The following is a 12,541-nucleotide window of genomic DNA, read 5'->3' on the forward strand; positions in this document are numbered from 1 at the left end:
GCCTGGGTTCATCTGGTGTGGGAGTGGAGGCTCTGTGGACTGGTGTGGAGCTGACCTGGGTTCATCTGGTGTGGGAGTGGAGGCTCTGTGGACTGGTGTGGAGCAGACCTGGGTTCGATTAGTATTTGTTTTCTTTCAAATGCTTGGAAAGTTCAGATAAGCTTGCCTGGCGCAGTGGAACCAATGGGATAGTCCCAACTCCCGACAGTGTCATCCCTGTCCATCTGGCAGTCCAGGCAGGCTCAATCAATCCATTAACAAATACTATTTGAACCCAGATCTGGTGTGAAGTGGGGGATTTCTGGCTCTGGTCTGTCTGTGGACTGACTCCTGTCTGTGGAGGGTATACGGCTCCTGTCTATAATGTATATATAATGTATATCTGGTCTGCACGTCTCTCCCCCCGCACTGACTCCTGTCTCTCTGCTCGGGTCAAGCTAGCACGGCTCTCTGCCACTTACCATTTCCTGTATATATAATACACTGGGAGTTTCATTTGTTTAAAAAAGAAGTGATTTTAGGTTATTTCAACAGTCACCACTGTCATCCGTCTCCTATTGTAGTGGACACTGGACACAACTAGCTGCTACCACCTGTAACAGAGAACCTGTTTATCTGTCTCTGGGCACCACAGTGTGTTGTCTGGTCAGGCTCTGGGGTCAGTGACATGCTGTTTCATATGACAGAGTCCTTCACTAATGATTCCCTATTGATTCCATGTCTGTCTGTATGGGTCAGCTCCGTGCTCTACTCCAAATGGCATCAGATTAGCTTTTAGTTACCTAATTAGGAAAAAACAAGGTGTTTCATTTGAGCGTGTTAAAATCCAGATTAGTGAATTTGTATGTGCAGGGAGAGATTCTGATGAGAGTGTCAGAAAAACAGTTCAATAAAACCCAAACAGATGGTTGTGTTTTCATTTACCTGCAACAATGGAGTACATTCTTACAACGAGAGGTTTCAAAAGGGTTCTTCTGCTGTCCCCATAGGAGGACCCTTTTGAGTTCCAAGTAGAACCCTTTTGGTTTTTTGAGACAAGATAGTAGCTACTAAACAATTGGATACCACGAAATTGGGGAGAAAAGGGGAAGGGAAAGCCAGCCGCACCAATGTGTCGGAGGATACACCGTGCACCTGGCGACCTGGTTAGCGTGCACTGCGCCCGGCCCGCCACAGGAGCCGCTGGTGCGCGATGAGACAAGGATATCCCTACCGGCCAAACCCTCCCTAACCCGGACGACGCTAGGCCAATTGTGCGTTGCCCCACGGACCTCCCGGTCGCGGCCGGCTGCGACAGAGCCTGGGCTCGAACCCAGAGTCTCTGGTGGCACAGCTAGCGATGCAGTGCCCTAGACCACTGCGCCACCCGGGAGGCAAAGAACCCTTTTAAGGTTCTAGATAGCACCTTTTTTTCATAGAATGTAGAGTGTAGAGTGGTCATAATGGCCTGTGTTGTTAATGCTACTGTGTTCATTTTAAATCCATGTCTGGGGTTTCATTTAGGCCTGGATGAGTAGAATGAGGAACATATTGACATTCTATGTAAACCTAATTCACATTATCCAAAGAACTCTTGGTCAATATCTCTTCTCTAATCCCCACATTTGTGGTATTTAACATGACAGTACTCTCAACCAACTTCGACTGAACGGCACCGAATGTATACTGCAGCCTCATTCTCCACATGGTGTGATGGAGGACTAGCAGAACAGAGTCTTAATATTTAAATACCCTCAGCAGGGATTACCATGCTGGTAACAGATAAATGTTCAAAAAAGAGGAAGCTAGGCCTTAGTCAGGTAGGTGAGCAGCGTGCCGAGAGAGGGAAGACAGACAGACAGACATACAGACAGACATACAGACAGGTAAAGGGCTCAGAGGATTCAGGGGTAAGTGCTATCTGCCACAACAGAAGACTCCTCACATGGAGGAGAGGAGAGGAGAGGGAGGAGAGGAGAGGGAGGAGAGGAGAGAGGGAGGAGAGGAGAGGGATGAGAGGGAGGGATGAGAGGGAGAGAGAGATGAGAGAGAGAGAGATGAGGAGGAGAGGGATGAGAGGGATGAGAGGGATGAGGAGAGGGAGATGAGAGGAATGAGGAGAGATGGATGAGAGGAGAGAGGGATGGGGAGAGAGGGATGAGAGGAGAGAGATGAGAGGGATGAGAGGAGAGAGATGAGAGGAAGGGATGAGAAGAGAGATGAGAGGAAGGGATGAGAGGAGAGGAGAGATAAAACCACTTGAAAGGGCTGCTTGTTTTTGTAGAGTTGTCTGTTCTAATGTATATTGTAATGTAACTGTCATGGAGTCACTTTGTGTTTAATCACTGAGAAGTGAGAGAATGGTAGGGAACAGGTGGAGTAATGACATGCTGATAGCCAAGGGTGAATAATGACCTGCTGATAGCCAAGGGTGAATAATGACATGCTGATAGCCAAGGGTGAATAATGACCTGCTGATAGCCAAGGGTGAATAATGACCTGCTGATAGTCAAGGGTGAATAATGACCTGCTGATAGCCAAGGGTGAATAATGACATGCTGATAGCCAAGGGTGAATAATGACATGCTGATAGTCAAGGGTGAATAATGACATGCTGATAGCCAAGGGTGAATAATGACATGCTGATAGCCAAGGGTGAATAATGACATGCTGATAGCCAAGGGTGAATAATGACATGCTGATAGCCAAGGGTGAATAATGACATGCTGATATCAAGGGTGAATAATGACATGCTGATAGCCAAGGGTGAATAATGACATGCTGATAGCCAAGGGTGAATAATGACATGCTGATAGCCAAGGGTGAATAATGACATGCTGATAGCCAAGGGTGAATAATGACATGCTGATAGTCAAGGGTGAATAATGACCTGCTGATAGCCAAGGGTGAATAATGACATGCTGATAGCCAAGGGTGAATAATGACATGCTGATAGCCAAGGGTGAATAATGACATGCTGATAGTCAAGGGTGAATAATGACATGCTGATAGTCAAGGGTGAATAATGACCTGCTGATAGCCAAGGGTGAATAATGACATGCTGATAGCCAAGGGTGAATAATGACATGCTGATAGCCAAGGGTGAATAATGACATGCTGATAGCCAAGGGTGAATAATGACATGCTGATAGCCAAGGGTGAATAATGACATGCTGATAGCCAAGGGTGAATAATGACCTGCTGATAGCCAAGGGTGAATAATGACATGCTGATAGCCACGGGTGGATAGTGACATGCTGATAGCCAAGGGTGAATAATGACATGCTGATAGCCACGGGTGGATAATGACATGCTGATAGCCACGGGTGAATAATGACCTGCTGATAGCCAAGGGTGAATAATGACCTGCTGATAGCCAAGGGTGAATAATGACATGCTGATAGCCAAGGGTGAATAATGACCTGCTGATAGCCAAGGGTGAATAATGACATGCTGATAGCCAACCAAGGGTGAATAATGACCTGCTGATAGCCAGCCAAGGGTGAATAATGACCTGCTGATAGCCAACCAAGGGTGAATAATGACCTGCTGATAGCCAAGGGTGAATAATGACATGCTGATAGCCAACCAAGGGTGAATAATGACCTGCTGATAGCCAACCAAGGGTGAATAATGACCTGCTGATAGCCAAGGGTGAATAATGACCTGCTGATAGCCAAGGGTGAATAATGACATGCTGATAGCCAAGAGTGGAATAATGACCTGCTGATAGCCAAGGGTGAATAATGACATGCTGATAGCCAAGGGTGAATAATGACATGCTGATAGCCAAGAGTGGAATAATGACATGCTGATAGCCAAGGGTGGAATAATGACATGCTGATAGCCAAGGGTGAGTAATGACATGCTGATAGCCAAGAGGGAGTAATGACATGCTGATAGCCAAGGGTGAATAATGACATGCTGATAGCCAAGGGTGAGTAATGACATGCTGATAGCCAAGAGGGAGTAATGACATGCTGATAGCCAAGGGTGAATAATGACATGCTGATAGCCAAGGGTGAATAATGACATGCTGATAGCCAAGGGTGAATAATGACATGCTGATAGCCAAGTAATGGCTGATATAAGGGTGAATAATGCTGATAGCCAAGGGTGAATAATGACATGCTGATAGCCAAGGGTGAATAATGACATGAGCCAAGGGTGAATAATGACATGCTGATAGCCAAGGGTGAATAATGACATGCTGATAGCCAAGGGTGAATAATGACATGCTGATAGCCAAGGGTGAATAATGACATGCTGATAGCCAAGGGGATAATGACATGCTGATAGCCAAGGAGATAATAATGACATGCTGATAGCCAAGGGTGAATAATGACATGCTGATAGCCAAGGAGATAATAATGACATGCTGATAGCCAAGGGTGAATAATGACATGCTGATAGCCAAGGGGGAGTAATGACATGCTGATAGCCAAGGGGGAATAATGACATGCTGATAGCCAAGGGTGAATAATGACATGCTGATAGCCAAGGAGATAATAATGACATGCTGATAGCCAAGGGTGAATAATGACATGCTGTTAGCCAAGGGTGAATAATGACATGCTGATAGCCAAGGGTGAATAATGACATGCTGATAGTCAAGGGTGAATAATGACATGCTGATAGCCAAAGTAATGACATGTGATAGTCAAGGGTGTATAATGACATGCTGATAGCCAAGGGTGGATAATGACATGCTGATAGCCAAGGGTGAATAATGACATGCTGATAGCCAAGGGTGAATAATGACATGCTGATAGCCAAGGGTGAATAATGACATGCTGATAGCCAAGGGTGAATAATGACATGCTGATAGCCACGGGTGGAGTAATGAAATGCATCACATCATGAAGGAATCCTTCAGCTACTGTATTCATCTGTGGAATTCTCGACTCACAATAGTGTTCCATTGTTCCTCTCGGAATCCTCCACACCCTCGTCCTCACACAGAGCAAATGGACGTATGTGTTCCTATACATTATTCAGATCTCATGTACAGCTGAGTCAGGCTGACAGATGCTCCCATACACTCGAGGGGAAGGGGGGGGGGTGATCTACCAGAGGGTTGCTGGCATCAATATCTCAGGTGCCACATACTGCCGATGTTCCCTTGACAGGAACATAACCCCTGCTTCAGTCTCACCGACGTTACGTGTGTATATCAGCGGGTTGACAAAAGCAGAAGACTAATGTCCATCTGGACTAATAAACATCCTGTCCTCCGTCAACTCAATTCATGTGCAGTGAGTCAGACAGTACAAATGGAAAGTACTTAAAGATGGCAATTTGTGAATTTGTAGCTACTTCTGGCAAGGCAGTTGGTGTTAAATACCTCACATTATATTCACATCTAGTATCCAGACATTATTTAATTGTCTTTTCTGTTTCCCAGGTGGTTTTAAATACCTCACATTATATTCACATCTAGTATCCAGTTATTATTTAATTGTCTTTTCTATTTCCCAGGTGGTTTTAAATACCTCACATTATATTCACATCTAGTATCCAGTTATTATTTAATTGTCTTTTCTATTTCCCAGGTGGTTTTAAATACCTCCATTATAACTGCCATAACTGTTTAAGGTGTCACCAAATGTCTCTATTCATTACAAACCTGTTTATACACACGGTTAGATAAAACACTAGAGATCAATGTGTCGGAGGAAACACCGTACACCTGGCGACCTAGTCAGCGTGCACTGTGCCCGGCCCGCCACAGGAGTCGCTAGTGCGCGGTGAGACAAGGACATCCCTGCCGGCCAAACCCTAATCCGGACGAAGCTGGGCCAATTGTGTGCCACCCCGTGGGCCTCCCGGTCGCGGCCGGCTGTGACAGAGCCTGGACTCGAACACAGAATCTCTGGTGGCACAGCTAGTGATGCAGTACCTTAGACCACTGCGCCACCCGGGAGGCCCTATTATCATTTTTTTATGTATACATTTGCAAAAAATTCTAAAAACCTGTTTTCGCTTTGTCATTATGGGGTATTGTGATGTCATTATGGGGTATTGTGATGTCATTATGGGGTATTGTGATGTCATTATGGGGTATTGTGTGTAGATGGATGAGGAACAAAAAATATGTCGTCCATTTTAGAGTAAAGCTGTAACGTAACAAAACGTGGAAAAAGTCAAGGGATCTAAATACACTGTGTTTACTGAACACAGAAACAACCCCCAGATGAGTTCCTATCAGGTTTATAGGAGATGTTTACTGAACACAGAAACAACCCCCAGATGAGTTCCTATCAGGTTTATAGGAGATGTTTACTGAACACAGAATCAACCCCCAGATGAGTTCCTATCAGGTTTATAGGAGATGTTTACTGAACACAGAATCAACCCCCAGATGAGTTCCTATCAGGTTTATAGGAGATATGTACTCAACACAGAAACAACCCCCAGATGAGTTCCTATCAGTTTATGATTTACTGAACACAGAAACAACCCCCAGATGAGACCCTTCAGGTTTATAGGATGTATTCAGTTTAGTGATGATATACATTTATTTTACCTTTATATATATTCATATATATATATATTTATTTCTCAAACCTAAAAGTTTCCCTTTATTCTTCATCATTTATTTAAAGCTTATGCCAGATTGTATATAACTTTACATGCCCATATTCTTCCTAATAAACAGCTTCAAGTCCCTATATGGTAGATACTGTAGTATATTCATAGATTTATAGGCATGTAAAGATTACATTGGTAGCCATTCTTCTACTTGCAAGGGAACAAACACCACTGTGTTTGTTGGCCTGGGCATTGAGCCTTGTCTTCTCAACTTCTTATTGTCTTCTCAACTTCTCATTGTCTTCTCAACTTCTCCTTGTCTTCTCAACTTCTCCTTGTCTTATCATCTTCTCATTGTATTCTCATCTCATTGTATTCTCATCTTCTCATTCTATTCTCATCTTCTCAACCTCTCATTGTCTTCTCAACTTCTCATTGTCTTCTCAACTTCTCATTGTCTTCTCAACTTCTCATTGTCCTCTCAACTTCTCATTGTCTTCTCAACTCAAAAGGTGGCAATGTAGTAGTGCTGTTCTGGTGACTAGTTTGTAGTTCAACTAACATAGAATGTAGACCAAGTAAATGGTGAAAGTGCTATGCAACAACCTTAAATAGTTTTGCGTCAATCTCAGATCGTAGTATTTCATCATACTACTGGAATGTCGTCTGTTCATAGCTGGGGAAAAAAGAGTACCACTTTACATTTGGTTGTTCTTATTGGCTACAAGAAACACCATGCTGTTACATGGTACTAAAAAGTAAGAGCAGTTTCATGTAATGAAACAAAGTCACATTCTCTTCCTCATAGCAGCCTGCATATAGAAACAGCAGATAGCATCAATATCTAGCTATAGCCTAGCTGCGCTAACGTAATCCTAAGAGAATGTCTTCCACTGACTGTTCTTTCCATCGGGACGGCAGGTGAAGCTGATTGATTCTCCATCAACTGAGAGATCAAACATTTCCTGACTCTTAACAGTCTGCAGCACCTGTCTTTTTGAAAGGAAATGTCGATGCCGTCATCGACTTAGAAACGCTAGCCTGGAATCCCATCTGATTTGCTCTGTTTCACAATGATTTTACATGAAACAAAGTTTATCAGTTTGGATTTCAGGCTATAAAAATGCCCCCCTCCATCCTTACTAGTTTAAAAATGGTGTCTCAAAAAGTAAGAGAATATGACTGACATTTAAGAACCCTCTTTGTCTATAACTGTTTGTTTTGCAATATGCTATTTACAACAATATGTTATTCTACAACAATATGTTATTCTACAACAATATGTTATTCTACAACAATATGCTATTCTACAACAACATGTTATTCTACAACAATATGCTATTTTACAGCAATATGTTATTCTACAACAATATGCTATTCTACAACAATATGTTATTCTACAACAATATGCTATTCTACAACAATATGTTATTCTACAACAATATGCTATTCTACAACAATATGTTATTCTACAACAATATGCTATTCTACAACAATATGTTATTCTACAACAATATGCTATTCTACAACAATATGTTATTCTACAACAATATGTTATCCAATATATTTTCCAATATGTTTTACAACAATATATTTCAACAATATGTTTTTCAACAATATGTTTTCCAACAATGTTATTCTACAACAATATGCTATTCTACAACAATATGTTATTCTTAACAATATATTTACAACAATATGTTTTCAACAATATGTTTTACAACAATATGCTATTTCCAGTATGTTATCCAATATGTTTTCCAATATGTTATTTTCCAAATGTTTTCCAATATGTTATTGTGTTTACCAGAATGGGTTGTCTTTGTGGACGTCTGTTCAATGTCTGTGTGTGATTAACCTGGCTGATGTGTAGTACCGTAGTGGCACTAACACCTGCTGGAGATTGTATCTGCCTCCCAAATCTTACCATACTCCGTCTGTGGTCCACTACCTTCAATCAGAGTCCTATGGGCCCTGGTCAAAAGCAGTGCACTAAATAGAGAATATGGTGCTATTTGGGACAAAGTCTGTATTCAACATATTAATCATCAATACTCAAACTGTAACTGAATGAGTCAGTATTAATGATGGGTCTATTGTTGTTCTGTTTCAGTTCCAGCTCCCAGAAGATTACGTTTTAAAGTGCTGGGTACGAGCAAATTACATGTATCCTGGAAAGAGCCGAAAGGGAAAGTCGACGGCTATAGAGTTTTATACCAGAGTGAACCAGGTAGGAGTTCTAATCATCTGTCTATGCCTTTAGTTGATGTACGCATTCTACTGTATATAGTTCAGAATAGTAGAAGCTCTGTATCAGTCTGGTCCCATGCTGTATCAGTCTGGTCCATGCTGTATGCTGGCTTTATCAGTCTGGTTCCATGCTGTATCAGTCTGGTCCCATGCTGTATTGGCTGTATCAGTCTGGTTCCATGCTGTATCAGTCTGGTCCAATTCTGTATTGGCTTTATCAGTCTGGTCCATGCTGTATGCTGTATGTATTGGCTGTATCAGTCTGGTTCCATGCTGTATGGGCTGTATCAGTCTGGTTCCATGCTGTATCAGTCTGGTCCCATGCTGTATAGGCTGTATCAGTCTGGTCCCATACTGTATCAGTCTGGTTCCATGCTGTATCAGTCTGGTTCCATGCTGTATGGGCTGTATCAGTCTGGTTCCATGCTGTATCAGTCTGGTTCCATGCTGTATGGGCTTTATCGGTCTGGTCCATTCTGTATCAGTCTGGTTCCATGCTGTATGGGCTGTATCAGTCTGGTCCCATGCTGTATGGGCTGTATCAGTCTGGTTCCATGCTGTATGGGCTGTATCAGTCTGGTCCCATTCTGTATGGGCTGTATCAGTCTGGTTCCATGTCTGTATGGGCTGTCGGTCTGGTTCCAGTCTGGTTCCATGCTGTATGGGCTGTATCAGGCTGGTTCCATGCTGTATCAGCCTGGTTCCATGCTGTATGGGCTGTATCAGTCTGGTTCCATGCTGTATCAGCCTGGTTCCGTGCTGTATGGGCTGTATCAGTCTTGGTCCCATGCTGTATCAGTCTGGTCCCTTGCTGCATGGGCTGTATAAGTCTGGTCTGGTCCCTTGCTGTATGGGCTGTATCAGTCTGGTCCCATGCTGTATCAGCCTGGTTCCATGCTGTATGGGCTGTATCAGTCTGGTTCCATGCTGTATCAGTCTGGTCCTATGCTGTATGGGCTGTATCAGTCTGGTTCCATGCTGTATGGGCTGTATCAGTCTAGTCCCATGCTGTGTGGGCTGATATCAGTCTGGTTCCATTCTGTATCAGTCTGGTCCCATGCTGTATGGGCTGTATAAGTCTGGTCCCATGCTGTATGGGCTGTATCAGTCTGGTTCCATGCTGTATGGGCTGTATCAGTCTGGTCCCATTCTGTATGGGCTGTATCAGTCTGGTTCCATGCTGTATGGGCTTTATCAGTCTGGTTCCATGCTGTATGGGCTGTATCAGTCTGGTTCCATGCTGTATCAGTCTGGTCCCATGCTGTATGGGCTCCATCAGTCTGGTTCCATGCTGTATGGGCTGGGTATCAGTCTGATTCCATGCTGTATGGGCTGTATCAGTCTGGTCCCATTCTGTATGGGCTGCCATCAGTCTGGTCCCTTGCTGCATGGGCTGTATCAGTCTGGTTCCATGCTGTATCAGTCTGGTCCCATGCTGTATGGGCTGTATCAGTCTGGTTCCATGCTGTATGGGCTGTATCAGTCTAGTCCCATGCTGTGTGGGCTGATATCAGTCTGGTTCCATTCTGTATGGGCGCCATGCTGTATCAGTCTGGTCCCATGCTGTATGGGCTGTATAAGTCTGGTCCCATGCTGTCAGTCTGGGCTGTGGGCTGTATCAGTCTGGTTCCATGCTGTATGTCTGGCTGTATGGGCAGTCTGGTCCCATGCTGTATGGGCTGTATCAGTCTGGTTCCATGCTGTATGGGCTTTATCAGTCTGGTTCCATGCTGTATGGGCTGTATCAGTCTGGTTCCATGCTGTATCAGTCTGGTCCCATGCTGTATGGGCTCCATCAGTCTGGTTCCATGCTGTATCAGTCTAGTTCCATGCTGTATGGGCTGTATCAGTCTGATTCCATGCTGTATGGGATGTATCAGTCTGGTCCCATTCTGTATGGGCGCCATCAGTCTGGTCCCTTGCTGCATGGGCTGTATCAGTCTGGTTCCATGCTGTATCAGTCTGGTCCCATTCTGTATTAGTCTGGTCCCATTCTGTATGGGCTGTATCAGGCTGGTTCCATGCTGTATCAGCCTGGTTCCGTGCTGTATGGGCTGTATCAGTCTGGTTCCATGCTGTATCAGCCTGGTTCCATGCTGTATGGGCTGTATCAGTCTGGTCCCATGCTGTATCAGTCTGGTCCCATGCTGTATGGGCTGTATCAGTCTGGTCCCATGCTGTGTGGGATGATATCAGTCTGGTTCCATTCTGTATCAGTCTGGTTCCGTGCTGTATGGGCTGTATCAGTCTGGTCCCATGCTGTATCAGTCTGGTCCCATGCTGTATGGGCTGTATCAGTCTGGTTCCATGCTGTATGGGCTGTATCAGTCTGGTCCCATTCTGTATGGGCTGTATCAGTCTGGTTCCATGCTGTATGGGCTTTATCAGTCTGGTTCCATGCTGTATGGGCTCCATCAGTCTGGTTCCATGCTGTATCAGTCTAGTTCCATGCTGTATGGGCTGTATCAGTCTGATTCCATGCTGTATGGGCTGTATCAGTCTGGTCCCATTCTGTATCAGTCTGGTTCCATTCTGTATCAGTCTGGTCCCATTCTGTATGGGCGGCATCAGTCTGGTCCCATTCTGTATCAGTCTGGTCCCATTCTGTATGGGCGCCATTAGTCTGGTCCCTTGCTGCATGGGCTGTATCAGTCTGGTTCCATGCTGTATCAGTCTGGTCCCATTCTGTATTAGTCTGGTCCCATTCTGTATGGGCTGTATCAGGCTGGTCCCATGCTGTATCAGCCTGGTTCCGTGCTGTATGGGCTGTATCAGTCTGGTTCCATGCTGTATCAGCCTGGTTCCGTGCTGTATGGGCTGTATCAGTTTGGTCCCATGCTGTATCAGTCTGGTCCCTTGCTGCATGGGCTGTATAAGTCTGGTCCCTTGCTGTATGGGCTGTATCAGTCTGGTCCCATGCTGTATCAGCCTGGTTCCGTGCTGTATGGGCTGTATCAGTCTGGTTCCATGCTGTATCGTTCTGGTTCCATGCTGTATCGGTCTGGTTCCATGCTGTATCAGTCTGGTCCCATGCTGTATGGGCTGTATCAGTCTGGTTCCATGCTGTATGGGCTGTATCAGTCTGGTCCCATGCTGTGTGGGCTGATATCAGTCTGGTTCCATTCTGTATCAGTCTGGTCCCATGCTGTATGGGCTGTATAAGTCTGGTCCCATGCTGTATGGGCTGTATCAGTCTGGTTCCATGCTGTATGGGCTGTATCAGTCTGGTCCCATGCTGTATCAGTCTGGTTCCATGCTGTATCAGTCTGGTTCCATGCTGTATGGGCTGTATCAGTCTGGTCCCATGCTGTATCATTATGGTTCCATGCTCTATCAGTCTGGTTCCATGAATAATCCGTCTGGGTCCATGCTGTATGGGCTATAGACAAGTCTTCTATTTCTCTGCTGCTATGTCTTCTATTCCTTACCAACCATTCTAGTGATCAAATCAGATCAAATATTCTTCTCAGTGTTCCGAATACAAAAGGTGTCGACCTTACGGTGAAATGCTGACTTACAGGCCCTTAACCAACAATGCAGTTCAAGAAATAGAGTTAAGAAAATATTTACCAAATAAACTCAAGTAAAAAAAAAGAAGTAACACAATAAAATAACAGTAGTGAGGCTGTATACAGGTGGTACCAGGGGGTACCGGTACAGAGTCAATGTGGAGACTATAGTCAATGTGGAGGCTATATACAGGGGTACCGGTACAGAGTCAATGTGGAGGCTGTATACAGGGGGTACTGGTACCAAGTCAATGTGGAGGCTAGATACAGGT

At 44.5% G+C, this 12,541-nt stretch overlaps 1 long non-coding RNA gene across 1 annotated transcript in view; it reads left to right on the top strand.

Annotated features, from left to right (window-relative positions):
* LOC112238201 overlaps positions 1-8,741 on the top strand; it is a 15,432-nt gene extending 6,691 nt beyond the window's left edge. The window contains exon 3 of the long non-coding RNA XR_006081352.1: positions 8,624-8,741. This is a non-coding gene — a long non-coding RNA (uncharacterized LOC112238201). The remainder of the gene's footprint in view (positions 1-8,623) is intronic.
* The last annotated feature ends 3,800 nt before the right edge of the window (positions 8,742-12,541 follow it).

Source organism: Oncorhynchus tshawytscha, unplaced genomic scaffold (genome assembly GCF_018296145.1).
Source record: "Oncorhynchus tshawytscha isolate Ot180627B unplaced genomic scaffold, Otsh_v2.0 Un_contig_7058_pilon_pilon, whole genome shotgun sequence".
Classification (NCBI taxonomy): domain Eukaryota; kingdom Metazoa; phylum Chordata; class Actinopteri; order Salmoniformes; family Salmonidae; genus Oncorhynchus; species Oncorhynchus tshawytscha.